At 34.3% G+C, this 14,380-nt stretch overlaps 1 protein-coding gene across 1 annotated transcript in view; it reads left to right on the forward strand.

Moving 5' to 3' along the window:
- The first annotated feature begins 7,834 nt into the window (after positions 1 to 7,834).
- The window catches only part of LOC127706492 (transcription elongation factor SPT5-like), a 34,367-nt gene continuing 27,821 nt past the window's right edge, over positions 7,835 to 14,380 (forward strand). The window contains exon 1 of the mRNA XM_052211144.1: positions 7,835 to 7,872. The gene's annotated coding sequence lies outside the window, so the exon portion shown is untranslated. The remainder of the gene's footprint in view (positions 7,873 to 14,380) is intronic.

Below are 14,380 nucleotides of genomic sequence, written 5' to 3' on the forward strand. Positions count from 1 at the left end.
ATCAAACAGTCTGTGCATTAATCTGCCCACGTAGCTAAGATATTATATGTTGTGTCAAGGTCTAATAAATTACCAGTACGTTCTTGTCATGATGATTAACAACCGTGGAATGCAGATTAATTCATGTTTGAAACAAGAGGTACACATGTGAAAATCGATATTGAAAGTCAGTGTGCAAAAATGTTATAAATTTAATCAGAGACATCGGTATATACACGTCTCTGAGTGATTTAATATTACTTTGTATATTCCTATTAATGTCCTTCTTAATTAATGCTGAGACATTATACAGTATTATCAGATTAATGACAAAAGTCAACAAGGATATATTATATATATGATAACTCATTTTTTTACTTTGGGAGATTCAGAAAAAAGGGGGGGCATCTGTGTCACCACAAGAAGCGGCGTCGATAGGCCTACATGCTTTTTAGTGCAGTTACTAGTTTTGTTCATTACATATGCAAACAATCCCGAAGATCTCCAGCAGATCATTTCCTTCCTCTCTCAGTCCTTCCGTTATATGAGCATCCGGCCTTTCTATCGGATGCCAAGTGCGGCCACGGTGACGAATCCGGCGTTCAGCAAACTAACTGATAGCGGTATTGTATATCCAGATCAAGAAATATTTTGAGCGGATGATTTATCGAGGGACAGTCAAGATTGTAGTTAAAGGCAATATTATTCATCGTGTACTGAAAAAAACAACCAACAACACTGAACATAAAAGCACATCAATATAATAAATAAAACAATACACTAACAGCCAGACTGGTCGGTCATGGTTTGCATAGCACTATTGTATATTTTATACAGATAAACAAAACTCCACTTGATATATATTTTTAACAATACCTGCATATATCTGATATGATCTAGACGATTTTTCTCTGTAAACTATCCTGATTTTATTCAAATGCATAGCCCTCTTAACTCACTCTTGCTTATTCCTTCGTTAGTATAGTGACAAATGGTCAATTTTAACCTTTTTCACGATAATCTTAATCATACCAAAATTATGATAACTGGGACGTTTTTTACTTCTAATGAAGAACATTTCTCATTCGGTTGACGTTCGAGATGTGCGTGTTTGCAATGACTTCTCATAGTTCAATAAACGTTATATTTCGGGGAGAGGGGAAAGTAGGGATCGGTAGCTACCCTTTTGTGGACTAGGGATAAAATTGAGAATGGAAATGGAGAATGTGTTAAAGAGACAACATCCCGACCAAAGAGCAGAAAACAGCTGAAGGCCACCAATGGGTCTTCAATACAACGAGAAAATGGATGACTGTCTGACATAATTTTTTTATAATCTATTGTTTTAAGCAATACTAAAATGTTCCGTTTATAGAAATAAGGAGATGTAGTATGATGGACAATTGGACATATATCCACCAAAAACCAACGGACAAAGATGTGAACAACTACAGGCCACCATACAATCATATAGTGAACAAGGCATATGCCGTACTGTAAGCTTTATAATTTAAAAGGACTCGTCTCGGATGCCGGACAAAATGTGAAACAATTCAAAAGAGAGGATCAACGGCCTGTGTTGACCTGCAGAATGACCTCTTAAGGTCGCTATATTTCATAAAGTGTACATATATCATATACAGTAACGTCATAAAAGGTAAAATCTACACCAACGCATCACGTTAAAAGTCAAAGTATCCGCAATTGGGTGGCATTTTTATACGACCGCAAAAAAAATTTGCGGTCGTATATTGGTATGACGTTGGCGTCGTCGTCGTCGTCCGAAGACACATTGGTTTTCGCCCTCTAACTTTAGTTTCAGTGAATGGATCTCTATGAAATTTTACCATAAGGTTCAATACCACAAAAGGAAGGTTGGGATTGATTTTGGGGGTTATGGTACCAACAGTTAAGGAATTAGGGGCCAAAAAGGGGCCAAAAATATACATTTTTGTAACTTCAAGATATAACTTGTGTGTTAGTGTATAGATCTCTCTGACATTGTACCACAAGGTTCCATATCACAAAGGGAATTGATTTTGGGGGTAATTGCCTCAAAATTTTAGGAATTAGGGGCCAAAAAAGAAGCTTTTTTTTCTAGTTTCATGACAATAACTTGTGTGTAAGTCTATGGCTCTTTCTGTAATTGTACTACAAGGTTCCATATTACAAAGGGCAAGATGGAATTGAGTTTGGGGGTAATTGCACAAAACGTTTAGGAAAAAGGGGCCAAAAAATAAGCATTTGTCTAGTTTCCAGACAATAACTTGTGTTCAAGTGTATGGATCTCTCTGAAATTGTACTGCAAGATACCATACCGCAAAGGGAAGGCTGGGATTGAGTTTGGGGATTTTCTTTCCCTTTTTTTTTTCTTTAAAATTTTCCATTTTAAATTGGTTATTTCTGATTTATATATAAAAGCAAATAATAATGATATGGTTTGAATAGGTAAAATTTGTGTCAAATATTTAATCACAATCCAAATTCAGTGCTGTATCAAGCTTGAATGTTGTGTCCATACTTGCTCCAACTTTTCAGGGTTCGACCTCTGCGGTCGTATCAAGCTGCGCCCAGCTGAGCATTTTATTGTTTTTGGTTTTTTCTTGTGAAAATTTTAATGATGATGATATTGAATTGATGTTTAAGGTCAAGTGGCACATACTACATGCATATTAGGACGAGAATACGCTATGGTGATGTGAATATAAATCCAGCTTTGTACAAGACCGACTCACACAGCCTGAAGTTTTTAATGCGCTACTTTACGTCCACAGGAAGACGTAGCACCCTACTCGGACTGCACGCCTACAGATCTTACACTTAAATGCCACCTGCTTAGCGAAGAAGCAGAAAATACCAATTTTAAATTAAGTATTCGGACGCAAAATACCGCTCAACAGCTGCGTATACCAAGCCTTAAAAGTGCAAATAACCGAATTAAAATTTAAAAACTTTATAATACTTTATTGATAATAATATTGCGTTATATTAAAAAACATTGTGATTACATGTATATGTATAGCATATGTTACAGTTACAATATTCATTGATTGATTTATGTCGACGGGGGCATCGTTGGATTTGGACCGCTTAAAGACCCCGGTCATTTTTAATGTGAGAAAGAATCATAAGGGAATGAAAAAAAGATTAGAAGGGGCAAACAAATATCACAATTTAGATTTGTATTTTGAATGTATTACATGCAAACCCCTCCTGTAAATGTACAGCATCTGTTACACTTACGTAATGCGGTTGGAAAAATAATTGTTTGATATATTACCGACGGGGGCATTAAAATGAAAGGAATCACGACAGATTATAAACAAATTATAAATAATCTGTTAGAATAAATACTCCTGCCCCATCTCCGAATATCAAAATAATCGTCCCCTTTTATGTAAATATACCACATCTGTTATAATTACAATGACGTTATGTAGTTCAAATATTCATTGATTGATTTATACCGACGAATTATACTGAATTGTTCATGACTTACGATTAATCTTAGTCGTAAGTTTTTTTGTGAAATCGACTCCTGAAGAGCACTGAAAGACCTCGACCATTAATGTGAAATTGAATAGGGAATATAAAAAAAATAGAACTTGGAAGATAAGAAGGGGCAATCAAAAATCGCAATTCATAAGACAAAAATTGACAATGGCCGAAAGGGGAAAATTCTTTACGTGACTTGCCTGGGAAGGCTTTTTTTCTCAAATCAATATCCATATGCGATGTAACAAATGTTCATGCCGTTAGTGGTCCATTCTTCACTTATTATATAATGGCCAATTCAAGGAAAAATTTCCTCATGGAACAATTGGAAATAATCAGGCATGTACCTGATCAATTTATGGGAGCTAATTATGATCAATTAAAAACCGAATAATACAATATTTTTTAGTATTTTATGTTTGGAAAAATATGAAAACAGTTGCAACTGTACAGGGTAGTTGTGATACTATCAAAACTTATTATAATTGTTGATATCATTATTATTATTTGATAGGCATTTCAATTTATTTCCAATATCGCAAACTCGTCGTCAATCGTTTCCTTGTTTGTATATTTGTCTTTATCTATACACATGAACCGAGAAGTCCATTACTATAGCTCCCCTAGTAATAGACTTCTGATATGAATAAAAGGACACGTGGTTGTATACGTCATCGAGACAGTTTTCAATCGTTATAAATTTTTTTTAAAGTATGAAAAAAACACGTTATAAATGTCATGAGTCCGAAGCGATTTTCTGGATTTACCTTCACCAGGAACACTCAAAGCCAAATATTTGGAAGGCCAAGGATGTATTAGAACCGAAACAGTTGAAGAGCTATACGACTAAAAGTACCTAAAATAGCCAAATGCATCTACGGTCAACTTTGCCTGAGAGAGTTGAAACCTTATAGTTTCTTAATAATTTCAAAATTTATAAACGGACAATTTTAGAAAGATTTGTTATAAATCATGTCAGTACCGAAGTAGTGACTACTGAGCTGATGATACCCTCGGGGACTGATAGCCCACCAGCAGAGGTATCGACCCAGTGATGTAAAAAATGAAAACAACACGTTATAAGTTTCATGCGTCCGGAGCGCTTTTCTGGATTTACCTTCATGATGAGTTTATCAGGAACGCTCAAAGCCAAATATTTGAAAGCCAAGGATGTATAAGAACCGAAACAGTTGATGAGTTATACAACGAAAATTGACATAAAAAAGCCAAATCCGTCTAAAGTCGACTTGATTCGTTCATTGTTGAAGACCCTACATCAACTGTCAAGATGAAGAACAGGAGTAAAAGCCCTGTTCGTTGATAATTTTCTATGTTTTCTATGTATTGTGTGTGCGATTTTGTCCCATGTACATTTACTCCATATCCTTTCATTTTCTTTTGCCTGAAGGAGTTGAAACCTTAGTTTCTTATTAAGATATACTTTTGTCAACAATAAGACATGTATATTTACTATATTATTATAAATGCCGTGCTATACTATTATAAATGCTGTGTAAATGATCTTAAATGATTTAAAAATGCGTCTTGTATTTCCTTAGCTTATAAGCAAACATACAAAAAAATGAGGTAAACACTAACCAATACCTCGGACTTCAAATATCAGACGCGTCACGCCCTAAAATGAAGAACACATATAGCAAACACCATGCAGCAGAGAAGCAAGTTCTTCCCTTGGATTCCTCAGACGGAACTTACAACACTGTCCAAAAGAATGTAGAAAAAACGCATGCATATCCCTAGAAAGATCAATTGTGGAATATGGAGCCATTATATGGGACCATACACAAGGAAAGATATAGACCAACTGGAAAGGATACAAAGAAGGGCCGTGCGTTTCATCAATAAAGAGTACACATCATGAGATGATGGATGCATCACAAAAATGATCCAAGATCTAGAAAATCACCACTAGAAGACAGACTAAAACAATAGAGGTTAATATTTCTCTACAGGGTGGTTGAGGGTCAGGTACCAGCGATGCCGTCTTCTTACTACAAAATCCCAAACCAAGGAAGACGCCAAACTCAAACCCCAAAAATTCAAGACCATATTTCACCAAACATTGTGGAAAAACAATCCTACAAAAATGCAAAAACAGTTAAGATCCAGTATTATCAACCGACCAATTTAAAATTAAACTCATTTTTCGTCAGAACTGCTGTCGACTGGAACAACCTTGAAGACAGCATAGTGACAGCAAAGACCAGGCGCGGATCCAGCGGACCATTTATAAAAGGGGGTACCAACACATACAAGTCATATAAAAGGGGGGGGTCCAACCATATGTCCCAATACAAAAGCATTAGTTGTCAAACAATAATGGGGGTTCCCCCTCTCCTGGATCCACACCTGAAGACAACCGAAGGCTTCAAAGCGGCACTATATAGCCACAATCGGGACTAATTGCGTTCTCTGTCCTGTTGTAATAAAGCCCAGTTGGGATTCTACAACGTACCTATACAGATACAGTGAATACCTGGAAGAAGAATCAGAATAATTGTTTACAAACAAAATATATATATAGAAAACAAAACAAAGTAATGTAAAGTCTGAAAACACCCTTGTAGCCAAAATTTTCTGGCAACTAAAAAAATAACACCTTAACAGAGCAGGAACATAAAGGAACTTTCTTCTGTTCTAAAAAAATCTTTGATTTTCAAGCCTATTTTTTATTTATAGAAATAAGAAGATGTGGTATGAGTGCCAATGAGACAACTCTCCATCCAAGTCACAATGTGTAAAAAGTAAACAATTATAGCTCAAAGTACGGCCTTCAACACGAAGCCTTGGCTCACACCGAACAGCAAACTATAAAGGGCCACAAAATGACTAGTGTAAAACAATTCAAACAGGAAAACCAACGATCTAATCTATATAAAAAGCGAGAAACGAGAAACACTTAAGAACCACATCAACAAACGACAACCACTGTTCAAAACAGGTTCCGGACTTAGGACAGGTGCAAGCAAACAAATGCAGCTTGTTTAAACGTTTTAACGGGTGCCAACCTTCACCCTAACCTGAAATAGTGTAACATTACAACATAGAAAGACACACTATAAAATATCAATTGAAATGGCTTAACTTTTGTTGATAACAGGAACGTACGTTCACGATATATCACCATATTAAGTTCTATCCTGTTACCCATTTTGTCTATCCTGTTACCGCTAGCAGTATTGCATTTGTATATGCTGAATTGCGAAAGTTAAGACGTTGTAACCTATAAATGAGTTTAAAAAAACAACATTTTATTATGTGTAAAACTATATGTAATTATAAACTTTTTAAAGACGTTTCTGTCAAATATTGTCTATCCTGTTACTGTAACCATAGTAACAGGACAGACATAACAGGATAGACATATTTCTTCATTTAAGAGTTGAATGCTTCTTTTTGTAATTTTATTGGGGTATTAAAGTGATGACCGAAGCACATTTTGTATGAAGCGCGGAAGCGCTTTATTCTAGAAATGTGCGCACGATCAACACTTTTACAACCCTATAAAATTGCATTTTTATGCTAGGGTCATGAAAAATCGATTTCTATCATTTATTTCTTTAATTGACCTGTACACTTTATTGTGATGGCACCTGTCATCACGAATATTACACTTCATTGGGATATGAAGGTTAATTTTAGTATGACGCGCAAGCGTTGTTATCCAATCAAAATAACGGACTCTGGTTTCCAACACGTAATTGCACTTTTTACAAGTGTAATATATAAATATGTTGGAACATAAACAGCATAGACATGACAAAAGGGTACCCACTATTTTTTTCACCAAATATCTTGAATTTTCTTTTCTCTACACTGTTATGCAAGAAACGTGCTGCGTTAAAATGTTTTATGATGCTTTGTGCTTTTGAAATACTCACTGAATAGATCCATATTCATAAGGAAGGGTGGGGGGGGGGGGGGGCAAATTAACGGTTTATATAGTAGCGGTAACAGGATGGACATGCACTTCATTTCGTTTGTAGAAAAAATGTTACAAAGAATAATAAAGAAGCTGATATTTTTCGTTAGAGTTATTATCAACGTTCTAAAATAATTCCTTTTGCAGGTAGCAAGGCAATCAGAAAATAGGAAAACAATCATTTGAAAATTTTTACCCTGACACTCACGGTAAACAGTACGCAAAAATCGGACTTAAAGATATTTTATTCTTATCAAAATTGATCTAAATCGTGTTTGTTATAGATCCCACACACTTTCATTTAAACACTCACAACTGCAATTTCCTTTAAACATTTTTTTTAGCATAGGTGTACTGAAAATTCGACAGATGCATAAACATCCGGATTTTTTTCTACCGACATTGTTTCGAAAGTAAACAACTTCCGGCATTTTCAGCCGCCACACTTCACACAGGTAGAAAAAAACTGCGTTTTCCCTTTTGATTGAGTGTTACAGAACAAAAAAATATCATTTATTAAAAATATTACCATTTCCTTTGTATTTTAGTTAAAAAGAGAATGTTTCGGTGAAGTTTAAAGCAGTTATAGCTATCTGAATTGAGCGATCAATGAACAGACTGGGCAGCTTTGTGTTTATGTACTATAAGTCTGTTCATAGATTTTTCATTCAATTGTAAGTGTAAATTTGATAGCTTAAGTCCATATGACAGAGCAAGTAAAAATGCATTGTTCACTACGTTTAAAGGAACTGTTGAATATAAATGTCTTGTTATGGTTACTTTAACCAGGCTGGTTGGAACCCTAATTGAGGTAATGCCTATACCTCAGTAACCAGTATTTTCCAATTGATGTATTAAATACATCTCATCTTTTTTTGCCTTACATCACAGAAATATCTGATTATCCTCGTCCTTTGATACATCATAGATTTATAAACCTATAGATAAAGCTCTAAGAATATGCCCTACTGAACGCCCTGTAGTTCCCATTTAAGTTTCAAAAACATGACACTGATCATAGCAGTGTACTGTGATGTGGATGATAATAATGGACGACCCCCTGAACGAACAGATTACATGTACTTTTCATAATTATTTGTATATTATCTGGGACTTGTCTTGTCAGCTGAAAAGTAATATGCACTTCTGCCATTCTAGTGGCCCAGGTGTTCACAATTGTCACTTTCATCATCTGCAATTTTCCATTTTTACCAAGTCGATGAAACAGCAATTTTTTATTTATAAGTAAAAAAATTCAAAGACTTAAACGCTTTATTCCATTAGAAAAGAGGTGAAAACATTGACTTTACAGATTGGAACCACGGATCAGAGATGGTATTCATCAGCTGTGACCAAAATCCGTATTCTTACGTTTATAACTACAGATGCACTAATGGCACAGCTGACAGAATAATAATGATCCCAAATGGAAAAATTACGCATTCCACAAGCATTAATAGACTTTTGTTAGATCTCCTTGCTACATTAAATGAATATATTTCCATGTAAATGCATTGTCTCAATTAAGTTGCTCAATTTTGTTAAATGTACATATCTTTTTAATGAGAAACAATGAATTTCATAAACATGATAAACAGAATAGTTTTTAAAGGCAGTGCTTTAATGCCTTTCTGGTTGCCGGGTTAATCTTTCTTTCCGCGATATCCAACTTATCTACGTGGGGGGTCATTAGGCTCCAAGTAGATCCGGAAATGTTGAATTCTCTCCTCTTCTTATTGTGATATAAAATGTTTTTTGCTTCATTTCATTTACATTGGGAAATAGAGAAACGATCATTGTGTTCTGTTAGTTTTAAAAACTTTTGATATATTTGTATTTTGCATTATAAGCAGTCAACCGATTGACAAACTAGAATTATTTGAATTCCTTGTGGAAAGAGGTCGGGTTAATTTCGAGTGTTATCTGCAATCTAGATGTTTATAAATCATTTCAGTCGTTGATATAATAATTAAAGGTCGACTGAACATGAATTATATTATACAATTAAAAGCGCATTTCTGTTTATGCACATGAACTCGTCTAACGTTATTGTTATATCGCAGTTTTATAAAGTAGCAAATTATCGTTCCTGAATAGGTGGCGCCGTGGTAGCCAATCCTGTTCCTCAACTTCCGGTTTCTGCACTGTGCATTTTTAATTAACGATGCCAAGTAGTAGTACTTGTTGTTGTGAACCTGGATGTCATTTAAGAGGAGGACATGCATTTCCAAATGACTTAAAAAGAAGGAAAAGTTGGATCAACGCCATGGCCCATACGCAGATTGGACGAGAACACGATGAAATCGTGGAGTCCATCTCAATCAGCTGTTGTTTGCAAGGCACATTTTACTGAAAAAGACTACGTGCAGGAAACTATTCATGGTAAAACTCTATTTTCTTTTTGAAATATATAGTTATATATGTAATCGCCATGCGAATAAACCAAAGTCTGTTTACAACCGCAATTATCATTTTAGAATAAAACTTTTAAAAGGGGGTGGTTAATTCAAGACGTCATAATTTTTTGGATTACGATTCAATGTGATCTGTTTGAGATTTTTTGGTGATTGCTACAATTATAATGATTTCTTACAAGAGGTATATCATACTGAGAATTATTTTAGCAGTAATTATGCTAATGTAGTAATGGCAGGAATGCATAAGCTATGCCTCATAGACTTTCTTGAAAAATATCAATGACAATGTTAACAGGAACAAAACAATGACATGCTCTCATCTATATTATAGTTATTTAGGTACAAACAATGTACGTTTGTTGCATAAGTCTCTCATTGTTTGTCCTTTGGATTTACATAACATACATTGAATCAGGCAAACATAGTTTTATCCAGATTGTAATGAATAAATCTAGTTAATATTTTGCCAGGTAGTACAAAGTATACATTGCTAATGGAAGTTCATTTAATTATCAAAAAACTAATGTTTTATAACCTTTTTCAGGGCGCAAACCTACCATACAGAGACTTAAGTCTACTGCCATTCCCAGCCTATTTTCCTGGACCAAGCAAGAGACTGAATCGTCCGCAAAAAGAAAAAATCAGGGCAGTTTCCTGTGAAAACAAAAGAACTAAACTTGATGAATATTGTAGTAGAAATCTAGAGGAAAGTTTTGATTGTAAAGTTGGTTTTCCTGAAGAAGTCATTCATACTGCAGAAAGGATAATCCGATTTATGACTGTCCACCACCAACTGCTGAGCTAATGTTGAGCTTCACAGATGGAATTACGCAAACACCATCAATGCCTTAAGTTTTCAGCAGAGAATTTTGAAATGAAGACATGTGACACAGCCATGCTTTTTTATACCGGTTTAGAGTTGTATACTAAATTTTTATTTGTTTTGACCACACTTGGTCCAGTAGCACATTGTTTGAGATACATATATTTTCAAATTGATAGGGTGTCAGTTGAAAATCAGTTTTTTTATAACTTTGATGAAATTGAGGCATTATACAACCAACTTTGAACTGTCTAGATTCTAGATTGAATCTAGTGTTAAGAATATTGTGTATACATGGATTGTTTTTATGTCTAAACAGTGGTGTGAGGCTAACACTTGGCCATCTAGTGGTTTAGTCAGGTATTTTTCGCCATCCAACTTCAAATTGAAGTTTCCTACAACTTGGATTATTATTGACAGCACAGAATATCCCTTGATAAAACCTAAAGCTCCTAGAGCTCAGGCAACCTTTTCATCATATAAAAACAGAAACACTGAAAATACTTGTATGTTCGACACCTGGTGGTTTAGTCAACTATGTCTCTAATGCATATATGTAGGTTGTACCAGTGACTGTGAAATAGTTGAAAGATGTAGAATAGTTCAATTATGTGATCCAGGTGACAGTGTGATGGCAGACAAAGGTTTAAATGTGCAAGATTCTTTTGCTAACTTATTTCAAAAAAAGAAACAGAATTAGTTCCAAAACTCTTATGCGGGATAGAAAAGTCTCCAATTAACACATGCACATAGAGCAAATTGTTGGACTTGGCAAAACATACAAAATTCTAATAAATCCTATGAATGGAACTGAAACAAAACTTTCAACTGAAATAACATTTAGTTGTTTTATGTTGTGTAATTTTAGAACTTGTATTGTGCCAAAAGATGCATAAATAAAAGTAACGCAATGAATTTTGTTCTGATATATATATATTTACAATTACATGCACATGTAAATTGTAATGCATATAAAAATAAGGAGATGTGGTATGATATTCAGTGAGTTAATCGAACCAAAGTGCATAAGAAATGGGTTTAAGCAGTTACAGGTGTTACTGTCACCGTACAATCTCCAACAATGAGAAAAACTCGTACCGTGTAAAAAATTTCAGAGATCTTACAACTAAGTTTTGTTGTCTCACCTTGACTTTGGTGAATTGTTTATATCTGTTGATGTAAATATAAAAAAGAAGATGTGGTATGATTGCCAATGAGACAACTCTCCACAAGAGACCAAATGACACAGAAATTAACAGCTACATGTATAGGTCACAGTACGGCCTTCAACAATGAGCAAAGCCCATACCGCACAGTCAGCTATAAAAGGCCTCAAAATGACAATGTAAAACAATTCAAACAAGAAAACTAACGGCCTAATTTATGTACAAAAAATGAATGAATAACAAATATGCAACACATAAACAAACGACAACCACTGAATTACAGGCTCCTGACTTGGGACAGGCACATACATGTACATACAGAATGTGGCGGGGTTAAACATGTTAGCGGGATCCCAACCCTCCCCCTAACCTGGGACAGTGGTGTAACAGTACAATATAAGAACAAACTATAAAAATCAGTTGAAAGAGGCTTAACTCATCAGATGGATAAATACAAATACAAGTGGACGTGGCCGGGTAGTTGTACATCCAAACAACAAAAAGACACTAAGTACTGATCTGAGAAAAATCTTGCATCTAAGACTAAATTATCAGTCCGTCTAAGACTAAATTATCAATCCGTAAGCTCCCTTTAGAATTTAATAAATTTTAGATTTTACATTTCTGAGTCATGAGGTTTTATTCATTAAAAAAGGAGGGATTTTCCAGTTTTTGGACAACAACTCAAAAATGCTTTAAGCAGTTCGCATGAAACTTTGGTAAATTATTTATAGCTATTGATGTAATCTCCCAATTGATTTTCATAAATTTCAAATACGACATTGAGAAGAAATTGAACTTTATTTGTTTATAGTCTGGCAACAGATTTATTAAGTATTGCGCAACAGAACAGTGTATTGCTCAACAGCAAGAAATCTTTAATTGAATATAAATTCAATTCATATAACCGATTTCAAGTTCTTTGACTACATTTATTCAGAAACTATAATATGTCAAATATTTAATTACAATCCAAATACAGACCTGTATCATGCTTGAATATTGTGTCCATTTTTGCCCCAACTGTTCAGGGTTGGACCTCTGCGGGTGTATCCAGCTGCGCTCAGCGAATCAGTATATTTCTTAATGAAGAACTCCTTTTTTCATTCATAAATTACTTTATACTTGGAAATATAATTTTGCTTGGAGTTATAGTTTCTAAAAAAAGTATTGTCATTGAAAGAGTTGACATATTGCAATGTACATTTATTCTACATAGTTCTATGGTACCAAATCAAAAGTTTATATGAAAGAAAGAAGTCAAAGGTTTCCCATCATAGTTTAGTTACATACATTTTTTTTGTACCTGAGGTCGTTGAATATAGATCATTATATAAATAAGGAGATGTGTTATGATTGCCAATGAAACAACTATCATCCATACTTACCAGTAACAAACCACATTTGCAAAGTTGAATAAAATACAGTTGATAACATTTACTTATTACTAAAAAGAAAATGCCTAACTATTTTAAACAGTATTTGACTATAAACATAGATAAAAAAGGTACAAACTGGACATAATGCACTAGTTCTTAAACAAGTGAGAACAATCGCCTTCATATAGTACTCAGAATATGACATTCATAAAACTTGTTCAATATCATTAGAGAACTCTAAATCTTAAATACTGAAAGCCACCTCTGATAAGTACACTGTACTATGCAAGATAATGATATAACTGGACTAAAATACACACAACCTGTAATTAACTGCCTTTACAGCGCTTTCGCGCTTTGATTTAATTGATATAATTATGATACTTTCTTTTCCTTTTTGATATAAAAAAAGTTCTTTTTAGTGCTAGATATTTAAATGGTAGTTTCTGACGAGGAAAAATATAATTGTGCAACTGTAAGTGATTATTAAAATATAAACTGTAACAACTGTTACTTTATAAAAATAAGGAGATGTGGTATGATTGCCAATGAGACAACTATCCACCAAAGTTCAAATGAAGTGGATGTAAGCAATTAAAGGCAACCGTAAAGCCTTTTACAATGAAAAAACCCATATCGTATAGTCGGCTATAAAAGGCCCTGACATTAAAAATATGAAACAATTCAATTTAAAAAACTAACGGCCTAATTTATGACAAACAATTTACGAAAAACAATTATGACAGACATGAACCAACTTTAATCACTGAACTACAGGCTCCTGGCATGGAACAGGATTGTCTGGTATAAAAAATAAATAGCCTTTATATTAATGTAAAACCCAAACATTGTACCATCACTAGCAAACAAGCACTTATCTTTTAAGTCTCGTCACTTCTACCTATCAGTTTTAAAAAGAGAAGTCACTTCTCCTCCCTGTATTTGGTGTATAGAATGATTTGAGGCTGTGATTATTAAAATATAAACTGTAACAACTGTTACTTTATAAAAATAAGGAGATGTGGTATGATTGCCAATGAGACAACTATCCACCAAAGTTCAAATGAAGTGGATGTAAGCAATTAAAGGCAACCGTAAAGCCTACAGTGACCTATAGACATAATAGTTGCTAACTTTTACAACATTTTGTCCAATGAAAAGTAATCTCATTGGCAATC

The sequence above is a fragment of the Mytilus californianus genome, unplaced genomic scaffold (assembly GCF_021869535.1).
Source record: "Mytilus californianus isolate M0D057914Y unplaced genomic scaffold, xbMytCali1.0.p SCAF_6, whole genome shotgun sequence".
NCBI lineage: Eukaryota > Metazoa > Mollusca > Bivalvia > Mytilida > Mytilidae > Mytilus > Mytilus californianus.